This window comes from Sinohyriopsis cumingii, chromosome 16 (genome assembly GCF_028554795.1).
Source record: "Sinohyriopsis cumingii isolate HCF-2022 chromosome 16, ASM2855479v2, whole genome shotgun sequence".
Lineage (NCBI taxonomy): Eukaryota > Metazoa > Mollusca > Bivalvia > Unionida > Unionidae > Sinohyriopsis > Sinohyriopsis cumingii.
The window spans coordinates 23,578,891-23,593,916 of NC_142976.1; the positions used below are offsets into that span (position 1 = coordinate 23,578,891).

At 35.1% G+C, this 15,026-nt stretch overlaps 1 protein-coding gene across 5 annotated transcripts in view; it reads left to right on the plus strand.

Moving 5' to 3' along the window:
• The window catches only part of LOC149780075 (1-phosphatidylinositol 4,5-bisphosphate phosphodiesterase gamma-1-like), a 209,858-nt gene that overhangs the window by 121,848 nt on the left and 72,984 nt on the right, over window positions 1–15,026 (plus strand). The gene's annotated exons all lie outside the window — the stretch shown is intronic.

Here is a 15,026-nt window from a genome sequence, read left to right on the forward strand (position 1 = left end):
TCAGGAGCAGTGGTAGCTTATAAACATACAGCCATGGGATTGGCATGACATGAGTTAGTCAACATTTGGGTGGAAAGGGCGTGGGGTGCTGGCAGGTTTCATTGATACACAAGATATAAAATCTTCATTGTCCTACACAAAATATTCATTTTATTGCAATATTTATGGATATTATCATCCAAGTGAATTTAAGTTATAAATTGATGACAGAATTTTAATTTATAGATTATATATTGACACACAGTGTTTCCTTTTTAGGTTGAACACATGTATCAGTTTGAAGCAAGCACCAGTGAACTAAAACTTTGTTGCTTGAATAAAGTTCAGATATTGCCAGAATTAAACCCGTCAATATGTTTCCACCAGTTAATTCCTGAAGATCATGATTTTAAATTTTGCCAGTAGCACATGGCAAGGACTGAGTATAGTTTTGTGTTATTTGTGCTGGTAAAACAACCATCACATAAATAACAGTTGCATGGTCCCAGAAACATTAGAACAACATCCGAAAACTGGCTGAAAAGAAAGAAAATAGAGGAATACAAACTTTGTTTTATTAGAACTTGTAAATTTAGTTTTAACTGTATCACAAATATTGAAGAACAATTAATGGATAAAGTGAAGGAAATAATCCGGGAGTTGTCTAGTGTGTGATTTTAGCAAGAAATTACGCTGATCCTACTCATAGTTGTTACTGTGATGTCAGCATCTGTCGTGTTTTATAATTTGGTGGGATAATTATTCTTTTAATTATCATGTTTTATAATGCCAAAAGGCCATTAAATTTTTGACAGTGTTCAAAATAAATTCCACATTGCTGCTGAGTAAGTACTTAATTAGATTTTCATGGAAACACTCTCAGGGATCGAGATCTTTAAAAAATATTATTTCTCAGTCAGATACATTATCTTTTACATTAAGTGTACTCTCTGCCACCTCCAAATCAAGCCATTTGCTTTTTTATTTCAATGGTGTAGTAAATCCGAATGTTGTTTTATATGGTGCATTTTGTGAATTCTGGTGGATTTATTTTTGTTTTGCATTTATTATACAGTTCTTTATCGTCGCGTGTGACTTCAGTCAGTATTATACAATTGTCAATAATGAAAAGTTCTTGGTGTTGTATTTTTTTAGTAATTATACTTCTGAGTCATTTTGCTATTGGTCTTTGACCAGAAGAGCTTATGGGATGGTCTTTCATCTGTCTGTCGCCCAATGTCTGTTCAGCTGTAAGATCAAATCTGTTATCACGGCTTCTCGTTAGCTGCTTGGAGGATTGCCATTGGTCTAGTTGGTCCTAAATAAAAATGGTGCTGCTCAGACATCCATTACGGACACTACTGTTGCCGGCCATCATGAAAATATTGTTACTCCTCTTGATTGGATGGCCATATCAATGTGGGATTTCACTAAAAGATTTCTTGTGATTTCTAGTTGGTCCAAAATGAAAATGGTGCTGATCTGATGTCCAGTATGGCAGCCATCTTGGAGGTCCACCTGAACAGAAAGTAACATTCATGTGGGTTTTTCACCAAAAAGACTTGTTATGATGTCTGGTTGGTTTTAAATGAAAATGGTACCAATCTGACATCAATTATGGACACCGCAAAGTGGCCATCTTAAAAAATCTCGTTATTGCTACTTCTCCAGATCGGATGATCATGTCAACTTAGTTTACACTAAAAGACTTCTGGAGATGTATATTGGTCCATAATAGAAATGGTGCTGATATTAGGTCCATTATGGCTGCCACATTGACTATCTTGTCATATATTGTCATGGCTGTCTTGTCATATATTGTCATGGCTATCTTGTCATATATTGTCATGGATATCTTGTCATATTGTCATGGCTATCTTGTCATATATTGTCATGACTATCTTGTCATATTGTCATGGCTATCTTGTCATATATTGTCATGGCTATCTTGCCATATATTATCATGGCTATCTTGTCATATTGTCATGGCTATCTTGTCATATATTGTCATGACTATCTTGTCATATATTGTCACCACTGACATTATGTTTTCACCAGATGACTAATTATGATGTCATGTTTGTCCTCAGTATAAAACAGTAGGGGTGAAACGATTCATCGATATATCGAGGTATCAATATTTTTGCTGAAACGATACACATATTGATAGAAGAGATGGAGAATTAATACAAAATGATACTTACTGTATGCATGTTGTTGTAGGGTTTAATGTCGTTTTTCAGCACAAGATAGGCTATACTTAGCGGCCAGTATAAATGGTGGAGGAAGAACCTGGGAAAACTCTAGAAAGAACTACTGATGCACGCGAAGCTACCGGCAAGCTCTCTCACATACCCACATTGGCAGAACCTGAGACTCAAACCTACACAGATAGAGGTGATATGGCAGTGATCTGTAATAGTGAGCATTTTAGACCACCGGGCCACTTGCATCTTAGTTTAGTCTTCAGCAGTAATGAATAATCATTATTAGTTACCTAGTTATTCTGTAAAATTATAATTCATCTGAAAAAGCATGCAGTCATTGGCATTCATGTTTATCAGTAAAGATGATAAAAACTATTTGAGAATACCCACTCGCCATCTACAAGTTATCACGATGACAGGGTTTGTAATCAGCCCCCTCCTTCCATGTTAATTATCTTAACCCAGAATTATCTTCATCATATCCTTTGCATTCCTCACATGTTCCACATGTATAATGAAGTACTTTACTCATCATTTAATAACCACTTTCAGGCAAAAGTTTCTGCTTTGAATTGTATCTGGACTCCTTTGGTTTATTTGAAAGCTACGCTACTGGTGTGTTGCACGGTAAAATATGTTAAACTGAATTCTCATTTGTGGTTATTGCTTTTACAGTCCAGCTTAAACAATAACCACCAATCAGAAATCAATGTAGCTTATTCTCTGCATGACAAACAGTGTTGGCAGAGCTAGAGAGAGATTTTGCGGGAAAGTCATTAGATATGTCAGGTACTCATGCGGAGATGCTGTCAGGGTGTGCCATTGCGTGACTCATGCAAATTTTTTAAGAATTCATGCGATTGAAGAACAATTCTATTATTCATGCACAATCTCTTTCCCAAATGATAATAAACTTTTTACGTTTTTTTTGTACTTTTAAGATAGATTTTCTTTTTTGTGTATGAGAAAAATACATGTATATAAAATTTCGGGAGCCACACCACGATTGTGTTATATCCAAATTCGTGTTATAACATTGTGCTATAGCGGTGTCACACTGTACCATTGAGTGATTTTGAGTCCGAAATGGTGTTAAATATGAGTAAGATGTACATGCTGGAAGGACAAAATATAGACGGCATGACCCTTTCAATAGTACTTCAAAATTAAATGTACAAAGGCCAGAATACTGAGCCAAATTTAAGTACAATTAAAAGGTATAGTGCAACTTTCATATTTTTTTAAAATTAATCAGTTTTGTCCTGTACATGTATCCATATCAGGGCTAAGATAAATTTAATAAAATAATGGTAAAAAATGAAATTATTAAGAAAAGATATTTACCCCAGTCAGTAAACTACAGATTTAACAAAGGAAGTTTATGTTAGTGAAAAATCCTATTTTGTAGCAGGTGTATCCGAAAAGATAATATCTGAACTCTGGAAAAGTGTACATAACAGTCACAAAGATCAGTTTCCCAACATATTCAAGCTGACAAAGCTAGCTATTTATATGCCCCTTCATAAAAAAGCAAAGAACAATATTGATACAAAGAAAGGAGCAGAGTATGCTCAGAAATAATTAACAGATTAATGCTTAGACAACTATAGGTGACATCTGTCAAAGGTGTTGATTTCAGTAGAGCTCTAAGAAAGTGCAGCAGGAAGAAAGAGAGACAGATATCGAAGTTTAGATAAATATTGACTTCCTCCCTATCTCTCCTCCCCATCTCTTTTCTATAATAAAGGGGTGGGGGTCTCCCTGAATAAAAATCCTGTAATCATCTCTCCTTAAATTGTACATGGGGAACAGATTTGTAATTTCTCTTTTTTTATGCAAAAATATTTAACCAGTGAATGAAGGCAATAATTGAATAAATAAAATTAGCATAAAATGAGCGATGGGACAGATTTCAAACTGCTCAAGTTTATCACCTTGTGTAAGTGAAATTATTGCAGAATAGGAATGGGTGTAGTCAATAGTTTTCCTCCTTCACTAACAAATACAAGTACCTGTGGTTACAGCAGTCTTTTGCATCTGCAGGAAATAAAATGTGATAGATTTTGTTGGTATTCAACCTTATTCCCATACCCGAATTTGTTCCAGATGAGATTTTCTTTGCACGAGGAAACTGCATTATTTCTTTGGATTTGAAGATAACATTATGATATGTTCCAAGTGTGACTGGTAATAAGATGTTTTCAGGTCATTCATGTTGTACAGAACAAAGGGAGTTAAATGGAGCCACCATTAAATGGCCTAAAACGTTGGATAAAATTCACTGCAACAAACAGGTAGTCTGTTTGAAAGTATTGTTTTTATCTTCTCATCAGTGAGAATTGCATATAAATATATGATAACTATTTGTCTGTCTGTCATCTGCATGCTGGAAATAGGACCTGAATGTGTACATGAAGGGCACCACCTACCTTCCAAAGATGGAAAAACCACCAAGTTCACATGTGTATTGATATGTATCATATCGCAGGCAGCATATCGTAAATCGCATTGATATGCTGCACAGGTGTATCGTTTCACCCCTAATAAACAGTGCTGAACTTATGCCTAATAATGACTACTAATCTGGCCATCTTGAAAATCATGTTACCATTACTTCTTTTCTTATATCAACATGGATTTTTAATTGAAAGACTTTTTGCAATGTTGATCCTAAATTCAAATAGTGCTGATCTGAGAGTCACTTTGAAAGTCTTGTTTTCGCTACTTTTCATAAATGGAAAGTGATTTTGAAATAGGGTTTTCATCAGAAGAGTTGTTGCTGTGTCTAGTTCAGGGGTCTCAGACGCCTGTGGGCCACATGTGGCCTGCCAAGCCATATCCTGTGGCCCCTGCAAAATGATTGGTGTGACAAAGTGTCATGAGAGATAACAAAGGTGGTGCAGCCCTTGGGACATTGACAATACCCTGATGCAGCTGACAGGGTGGTTGAGTTTGAGACCATTAGTCTAGTTGGTACTTCATGTTTCAACCAAACAAGAGTGTTTTTTTGGCTGCCATGATGTATTCTCTTCATACAATAATAAAACAGCAAGTGTTTTTTGCTGTGATGTATTCTCTTCATACAAAAATAAAACAGCAAGTGTTTTTTGCTGTGATGTATTCTCTTCATAGAATAATAAAACAGCAAGTTTTGAATGTTAATCAGATTCATATTCTGATGGTAAATGTTACAATAATAATTAATATTAGTCAGTATATTGTCAATTAATTAAGTTGTTTATCTTATAGTTGACTGCAAATTTAATTTAAAAAAATCCAATAACATTTTTATTATCCTTCACTTCTTGTGACCACTGATATTCCTTGTCATTATTAAGCTTCAGATATAATATATTCTCAGTACTTCTCTAGTCCTGATTGACGCCATGGTAACTTTGCATTTTGCAAGGAATGGATAATGTTATTGCTATATCAGCATTAGAATATTGTAATGACAAGACACTATGATCAGCCTGCAGAGAACTTTTAGCATCATTCCTGTTGCTGTCTTTGTCAGGCTGCTAATTACTCTCCATACTCCAAGTTATGTTCACAACAAGGAGGAAGTTCCTGACTTGGACTTGGACTTAATGTGTATTCCCAAGTCTCATCCTCAAGGGCTTCTTTCTCTTTTTTGATAAGATCCAAAAATGTGTTGGCAAGCTTCACCACTTGTAACTGAAATAAAATAAACATTGATTGAGAATTGAAAATAAAAAATGAAAAACTTAATGATGTGTTTATGCGTTTATGAGTAAATTATCTCAATTTAAAATTAATTATTTTGTACCGGTAATATTTTTTGGCTGATATATTTTATTTAGGGCTTGATCTTAATTTATGTGCATTCAAACTTTATGAAATACAAGAGATTCATGTTGTTGAAGCACAAACTCAGGACCTTTGCTACTTGCCTGAATGCACTTCAACTCTGATATCAAAGCATTGTTGAACTTCATGTCAGTGGTTTCTTAGCATTGGGAGAAAGCACTTGTTTTGGCATTCAGCATAAACAGATAATGTAAGAGTTCTTAAATGTTCCTCTTAAAATATCTTGAACAATACAATAACAATTAAACATGACAAAAAATGTCAAAATACTTACTGTTATGTGTCCGCAAAAATGATTATTTAAAAAATATTCTTCCATGTGACCAAAGTTGGTCAATTTTCATCAAAGGCTCATGAAACACGTTGTATCCCTTTATTACTAATACACTTCAGTAAACATCATTCATTTGGCCTTGAACTATCCATATCCAACAATAAGGTAATCAATTAACAGCTTGCTATGTACACATGTTTGCTGTTCTTTAACAATTCTAATCCTTTTGCATCATCACACTAGTCGTACTGGTGGAACATTTCTGTCATCAGATAAACTGATTCTGTGGTGTGTTGATAGAATGCATAAGAATTAAATTTCATTGGGATTTTTTTAATTTTTGTTTAATATTTTTTAAAATTCATTTGAATTTCAGATGTAGACTTCAACTATAAAATAGTATGTGCAGTAGATGGCCTTTAAATAGTATTTTTAGCCTACTGCTGGTAGAATCAGGTGTATGCTACTTCCCCTGAATAGATAATCATTATGATGTGGGCTTTCACCATAAGACTTTGAGCTCTACTTTATCCAAAATGCAATTGGTGCCATGCTGAGCTTCAGTATATGCACCACTGCAGCTAATTTGAAAATCTTTTGATTGCTGAAAAAATATCGGATATGTTTTAAACATTCAGCAGTAAAAGGAAACAGTCTTGTCTTGAATTAATGGAATTTCTTTGCCTTGTAGAATGTTTCTCTTCTTCATTACTGAGATGACAACTAAGTGCAAGTAGAGATTTAAAGTCAGATATTCATCACATGCAGGGGCCCCGAGTGGCCGAGTGGTCTAAAGCGCTTTCCGTTACGGATCACTGCCATCTCACCTCTGTCTGCGTGGGTTCGAGTCTCGGATTCGGCCAATGTGGGTATGTGAGAAAGCTTGCCAGTAGCTTCTCGTGGGTCATTGGTTCTTTTTGGGGTTTTCCCGGTTTCTTCCTCCACCATTAATACTGGCCGCCATGTATAGCCTATCATGTGCTGAAAAATGGCGTTAAAACCTACAACAACAACAACAATCATCACATGGAATGTGTGTGCTCTTTGATTGGAAAATAATGGGTGTTACATTTTCTTATACATGTATTAACAGAGTGTATTTAGTCATGGTAAACTAACATTAGGAGAAATTCCTCCTTTTAGGAGACCAGTTATTCTCCTGCTGGGTGACAGAGTTTTGATGCGCATAATTTTTTTTTTTTAACCTGTTCTCCTGTTTACCTGTTCTCCTGATGTTAATGTGATTAAAGGTAATGATAGTTAACCTGTAAGAGTTGCTTCCCTTCATGTGCTACAGAGACCAAAAGACAATTTTTGGAGGGGAAAAGTCTCTTCAACCCTTCCCAACAATGTTAGCATCCTATTATTCTTTTCTGTCTGTTGAAAACTAGTAACATCCAGGTATTCCAGTAGCCACCTAGCAGGTAGAAAGGATAGTTAACCTGTAAGAGTTGCTTCCCTTCATATGCTATAGAGACCAAAAGACAATTTTTGAACTTTCATGGAGGGCAGGATTCGGAGGTAGCAGAGAGTAATCCTAGTTGTTAATCTGACCATTGTAGTACTATTGGAGAAACATTATTTACTGAAATATTTGCTTTATTATTAAAATGTATGAATTTCATTATGTCAGTTCCAAAGCTACATGTGCTAACTGCTGTTTTCAACAATAAAATGTGTGAATATATTGAGCTTTCGTTTACTGGTGTTGATATAATTAAAACCTGATTTGACTTGAAAACAAAAATTCTCATGTTTTTTCATTTCAAGTTTATTTCTAACAGTGTTACCATCAGGAGATATTTCCCAATAATCTTATTAATCAATGTATCATATTATTGTGGAGTTATGAGAAAATATTTTTTCCTAAGTAAGTCTTAGAAAACATACATCTTATTAAAATGTGTGAATTTCATGATGTTGATTCCAAATTATTGTGCACTAACTGCCATTTTCAAGAATAAAACTACTTTCATTTACTAATTTTTATAGCTATTTTTAAATGCTTATCAAGTAAGAACCTATTTTGGGCCCTTTTTTAAATGAAAACGGTGATCAACAACTGCCTCAGCATTATATGCAGGAGTTCACATACTAGAATGTGAGAGGGGTGTACTGTGGTGATAGTGTTGACAATGTGCATGGGAGAGGGGTGTAATATGTTGATAGTGTTGATATTGTGCATGGAATACAAAAGCATTTAGTAGCAAGAAAAGTGTTTTGAAAATAAAAACTTGAGGAAAAAGTCACTTTCTTATCCAGTCTGGATGAAATAACATTCACAAGTGTGAATATGTCATGGACTTCCCAACAATGGTTATTAAAGTGATCAGGCAGTAGATATGAGGACTCGTTGAGCCATACCATTAGTTGCTTTTTCAAAGAGAGTTGCAAGCTGCATTACCGGCAGCAGAAACTTTTTTTTTTATGTAAGCATGAAAGTGAGTTGGGTATTTCCTGGTTCCTACATGATAAAAACATTTCTTGACCCCAAGTCTTTGAAATATTTTGATGAATTAACTGACAGGATCTGTTCATTTTTATAAGATTTTCTTGTCAGGAGTGATGATTATCACACAAAATGTTGAGTAATTGTTTCTGTTGGATGGGTCAGGTTTCAAACTTTTAATTGCGGCTGATACCTGTGCAAGTTCCCAATTTGGTCAAGCATGATCATACATGAAGGATTGTCTCAAACGGTACACATTATTATGGAAATTTATCAAAACCTTTAGAGTATTGAAAATTTGTTGTTCTCATACCATTATGTGAACCATATAGAACCTGTAATTATGGGTGTAAAGATTGGTACTACATTTACTGTAGGGAATGAATTTACAAAGTATAATATCAATCTCAAATTAGAGAAAATCAAAAATTTTAATGAATTATAAATGGAAACTCTTAATTAACTTGGCTGCACATTTAGCAGATATGTGGTTGATATTGGCAGTATGTGTTGGGGCATGAGGAAAATACTTTAGAGCCTTTGAATTCTGGGATGGATGTCTCAGAAAAATACTGAGACCAAGTTTCAGTATTGATCTTGTGGATAAAGATTTTCAGTTTCTTTACAGATGTTAAAAGCACCTGCCATTTATCTCCACATATCCCCCGCCCAATCTCTAACATGATCACGAATTAAAACCAAATTTTTTCTATGAGTCTTAGTAGTATGAAGATTATTTGATTATTTAAGATAAATTTTCACCCATAGTTTGCAAAATATGGTGTTATGACTTGCAACTTTACCCTTTGATTTTGACTCTGAAAACTTTAAAGTACCATAATTATATATTCTTATAAGATGAGTCCAGCTGCCAACTGCATAGACCCAGATCTGCAATCACATGCACCAGCAGAACTGGGTCGGTGCACTTTGTTAGGATAATCGGTACAGCAAAACAACATAGACCCTAATCTGCAAGTGTATTATGCTACAGCAGATTTGGACCTTTGGTGTTTGCAGTCATACTCAACTTACAAGTGAGTAATAATGGTACTCTCTTGATTAAAACTAAATTTGGTATGAGGTTTTACTTTTAAATAAAACCGCTCTGATGGCCTAGTGGTTAGAGCATCCTGGTTGTGGGTTCGATCCCTGGCTGAGTCATACCAAAGACTTACAAAAATGGTACAAACAGCTGCCTCGCTAGGTGCTCAGCATTAAGAGGTTAGTGTAAGGACTGGTCGGCCTGGTGTCAGGATAATGTGACTGGGTGGGACATCATGTTACATGTCTGTGGCATGATGCCCCAGTGCTAGACATCACTATAGACTGCCACACTGCAGACATCATAGTGATATGACTGAAAAATTGTTAATGCTACATTAAAAATCCTAATCACACACAGACTTTTAAATAAAAACCTTGGTCAGGTTTGATATTCACTGTTTTGGGGTAAAATATTATGGAGTTATGGTACCTGTTTGACTTAGAACTTGGCACTTATTTTGATGCTCAGATTTAGAACTTTGCACATCTGTTTGTGCTCAGTAACTCTTAAAAGACATTCCTTGAACTAAATTTTGTATGTAGCTTTATATGGGAGAATTCTAGGTCAAGCTTTGAATTTGTGAATTTGTGTAACTCAGTCTGAAGCAAATTAAAACTCAATGAATGTGTCAAGACCCATTACTAATAAAAATAATTATTGTATCCAGTATTTCACTGTATAGAACTGGGGCCACGAGTGGTCTAAAGTGCTCTCCATCATGGATCACTGCCATCTCACCTCTGTCAGCGTGGGTTCGAGTCTCGGGCTTGGTCAGTGTGGATATGTGAGAAAGCTTGTGGGTTGCTTCTTGTGGGTCGGTGGTTTTTTTCTGGGGTTTTCACGGGTTCTTCCTCCACCATTAATACTGGCTGCCATATATAGCCTATCTTGTGCTGACAAATGGTGTTAAACCCTATAACAACAACAACACCATTGTATAATAGATCTATGAAAAGAGCCCTTCTGGTCTGGAAACCATTGCTGATTTTCATCTGTAACCTAGTTTTGAGGTTGCCATTTTATGTTACACCACAACTGAAGTGAAGCAGTATCAGAACAGTTTTATTGATTTTATAAACTTCTAAAAATATTTCATTGGCAGTTTAATCATTTGACATGAACATATGCAAAAACTGTAGTTTCAAGTGACTTTGAATTTTGCACAGCTTTTTGTCCCTTCTGTCATCAAATTAACCCTAATCAGCCTTGAGAGAGTTAATTTTGCCCAAATATTGGAGTCAGCTTGGAGCCTGGCTTATTATGAGTAAATGCACTTAAAAACAGTGCCAAGCTTTTGCATGATTAACTTGACTTCAGGTGAGGAAAAAGGTAAAACCATACCTGCAATCAAGAAACATAAATTAAGGATCTGAATGGAATGAGGGAAAAAGTCCATATAAGCAAGATTTACCAACATTCAATTGGGATGTTTCAAAATAACATTTCTGGGGACACAACAGAGATTAGGGACACCAGGTGACCCCAATTAATATGGCAGAATCATTCCTGTACTTAGAAATGTACTGATTACTAATGCAATTTTAGATGCAGAATACCATGCTGAGGTTGTCCATGACATTAAACATAAAGTCCATAGTCAGACTACATTGAAAGTATATATTAGGGAATCAGCTTGACATACTACCACATGAATTTTTTTATATCCTAAGCTATATAATTTTTAAAGACCTTTTGCCCAAATTTAAAACATGAAATTAAGCAGAGTAAGTTAACATGTTTATTGTGTAAATTAAAATGAGTTTAATGCAAATTTATATGAATTTCAATGGCTATACTTGTTTCTGGTGATACATTTTGTTTTGGTACATGGTTATATAATTGATGCATTTGTTATGGGAGAGTCCCAAATTGGAAACAGCTTTTTATTTTAAAAAAGCAAGTTCTCTAAGCCTAAATATTTTTTATTCCATTCAGCGAGGATCCTTTAAAGAAAGTCAAATTTCACCCACAAACGACCTGGAATGTTTTTGTTTTTAAAAAATGTGTAAATAAAAATAGCACCAGGTTTCATCGGTATGTATAGTTTGTTCTGCTGAAAATGGTGGCCTTTAGACATTCATTATGGCAGTCACAAGAGCCACTTTTAAAATAGTATCACCATTCCTTTTTAATCAGTGGTCATAATGACATAGGGTTTTTCAATAAAACACTTCTTAAAGTTGTGAATGAAAATGATGCTGATCTGACTTTCAGCATGACAATTTTAGCCATCTTGAAAATCGTGTAATTACTGCTCTTCCTGAATGGATGGTATGACTGAATTTTCAACTTACTACAATGTGTAGCAGACGTAAATGAAAATTACGCCACTCAGACCGCCAGTGTTGTTATGGATGGTCTCATTGATATTGGTTTTCACTAATACACTTTATGCAGCTTGGTCCTAATTGGAAGTGGTGTTAATCTGATGTTCAAAAATAGATAAGACTTTTAAATAATTTCTGCTCCAAAACTACTCAAAAAAATCTGACCAAATTTAACAAAAAGCATCCTGGCACAAAGGGCTTTCAGTTTTATAGTAATGCCAGTTCTTCAGTACATATTGCCACCACTACTAAAATTTGAAAAAACATTCAAACACGGTCTTAAAAATATGACCAAATTTGACAGTATCCTGACATGAATGGCATTCAAGTTTATGCCAGTGTTTGAGAAAGCAGCAGAATTTGGTCAGATTGTTTATTAAGCTTGCTCACATGAAGGATTCAACAATAATGATGCCAATTCATTATAAAATATGGCCACCTTTACTACTTGAAAACCCTTGAAGCGACATCTCAAAAACGGCTTGGCACAATTTTACCAGAAAGGATCTTGGTACTGTGTGAGTGATGACAATTCTTAAAACATGTCATTCAATACTAATAATAAATTATCTTTAAGTGATGTCTTCTCAAATCCACTCTATACAATTTGACTGAAAACATCCTGGCATAAAGAACCTTTAAGTCAATATGAATCATGCCAATCTGCCATCAAATATGGTAGCCAGTACTGAAAACAGAGGAATTGTTTAAACAACCGTTTCTCAGGCATGAGATTCCCTTATTGCTAAGCTCACCTTTTAACATCGAGCTTGATTTTTAAACATTGAACTTAGTCTGGAATGTGGACAAATGGACATTGTACAGACATACATTGAACTTAGTCTGGGATGTGGACAAATGGACATTGTACAGACATACGTTGAACTTAGTCTGGGATGTGGACAAATGGACATTGTACAGGCATATGTTGAACTTAGTCTGGGATGTGGACAAATGGACATTGTACAGACATAATTGAACTTAGTCTTAAATGTGGACAAATGGACATTGTACAGACATACGTTGAACTTAGTCTGGGATGTGGACAAATGGACATTGTACAGACATACATTGAACTTAGTCTGGGATGTGGACAAATGGACATTGTACAGACATACATTGAACTTAGTCTTAGATGTGGACAAATGGACATTGTACAGACATATGTTGAACTTAGTCTGGATGTGGACAAATGGACATTGTACAGACATACATTGAACTTAGTCTTAGATGTGGACAAATGGACATTGTACAGACATACATTGAACTTAGTCTGGGATGTGGACAAATGGACATTGTACAGACATACATTGAACTTAGTCTTAGATGTGGACAAATGGACATTGTACAGACATACATTGAACTTAGTCTGGGATGTGGACAAATGGACATTGTACAGACATACATTGAACTTAGTCTTAGATGTGGACAAATGGACATTGTACAGACATACGTTGAACTTAGTCTGGGATGTGGACAAATGGACATTGTACAAACATATATTGAACTTTGTCTGGGATGTGGACAAACGGACATTGTACAGACATACATTGAACTTAGTCTGGGATGTGGTCAAATGGACATCTGTACAGACATACATTTGTCCATGCAACCATCATTCACATGATGAATCATTTTAGCACTGAGATTAGTTTCCTTGATGTTGCTAGCCTCAATTTTGTATATAGATTTGTCTTGATGAGTATAACAGTCATACAAAAAGCATGTCACCATGACCTATATTTCTTAAGTTTTGAAACCAGATTTGGTATATGTAATGAAAATTGTGTAAGGTACCTTTAACATGAAATTCTGCTCCCCCCCCCATAATTATGGGCATCAGGCATCTATCCTAATAAAAAATGGACTTTTGGGCATTTTGGCCCTTACCCATGCTGTTGTGGAAGTTGCTTGGGTGGTTGCCATGCCACTGAGAATGGTGTGTTAACTGATGTATAAAAATTGAATGATAATGATTGGGTACTTGGGTCAGTAGATACATTTTAATACTTTATATAGTAAGAAATTCTGCCCCCACTCAAATTAAATGCCTCTTCCCACCAAAACAATTGTTTGATGGGCATTTTAGCTCCCCTTCCCCCAGGGGGACATGTTATCTCTGGATGATGCTTATTATAGAATAAATACTGTGTGCTGGACATGATTTGATTTATCACTTTGATATGGTGATCATAGAATGCTTGGTAGATTCAAAATGTTTTGCTTGAACATTCTGATAATGTTAAAATTTAGCAAACTGTACGTGTTTATTATACATATATTATCATTATCCAGACAAATATATTATTATGAACTATCAACAAAAAAACAGTTTCTTAAACAATTGGTGTCAGATTCTGAAACTTGATGACAGCTTGCTGATCTGTATTGTACGCACAGCCATTCTGGGCATACATCACTATAATTGCATATGGAGTCAGTTTGCACATGTAGCACCATAATTGCACATGGAATGAGTGGGGGTATGTAGCACTATAATTCCTTACAGAACCAGTCTGACCACGCACTACTATATTGTACAAATCCAGTCTGAGTTTGGAACACTATTTAATATAGCACATAGAACCATGCTGAGCATTCAACATTATATTGCACACAGAACCAGTCTGATTATGTAAGAATGGCTGCTTGATCATTGTATGCTAAAGCAGTTGGCTCTGGCTGTGAAATTCTTGCATGCCAAGCATGGCTTCATATGTATGTTAATGTCATGGAGATGGCATATTTAGCATGGTATGATCAATGTTATTGTAGCATTTAAATTTGTTAATTTTTTTTATTTTGCTTTAGATTCTCTTTGTTTGTTGTATCCTTCTTTTATAAATTGTAACTTTTTGAATGTATTTAAAATTGTCTCATTTACTTGTGATTATACTATATCTTAGTACAT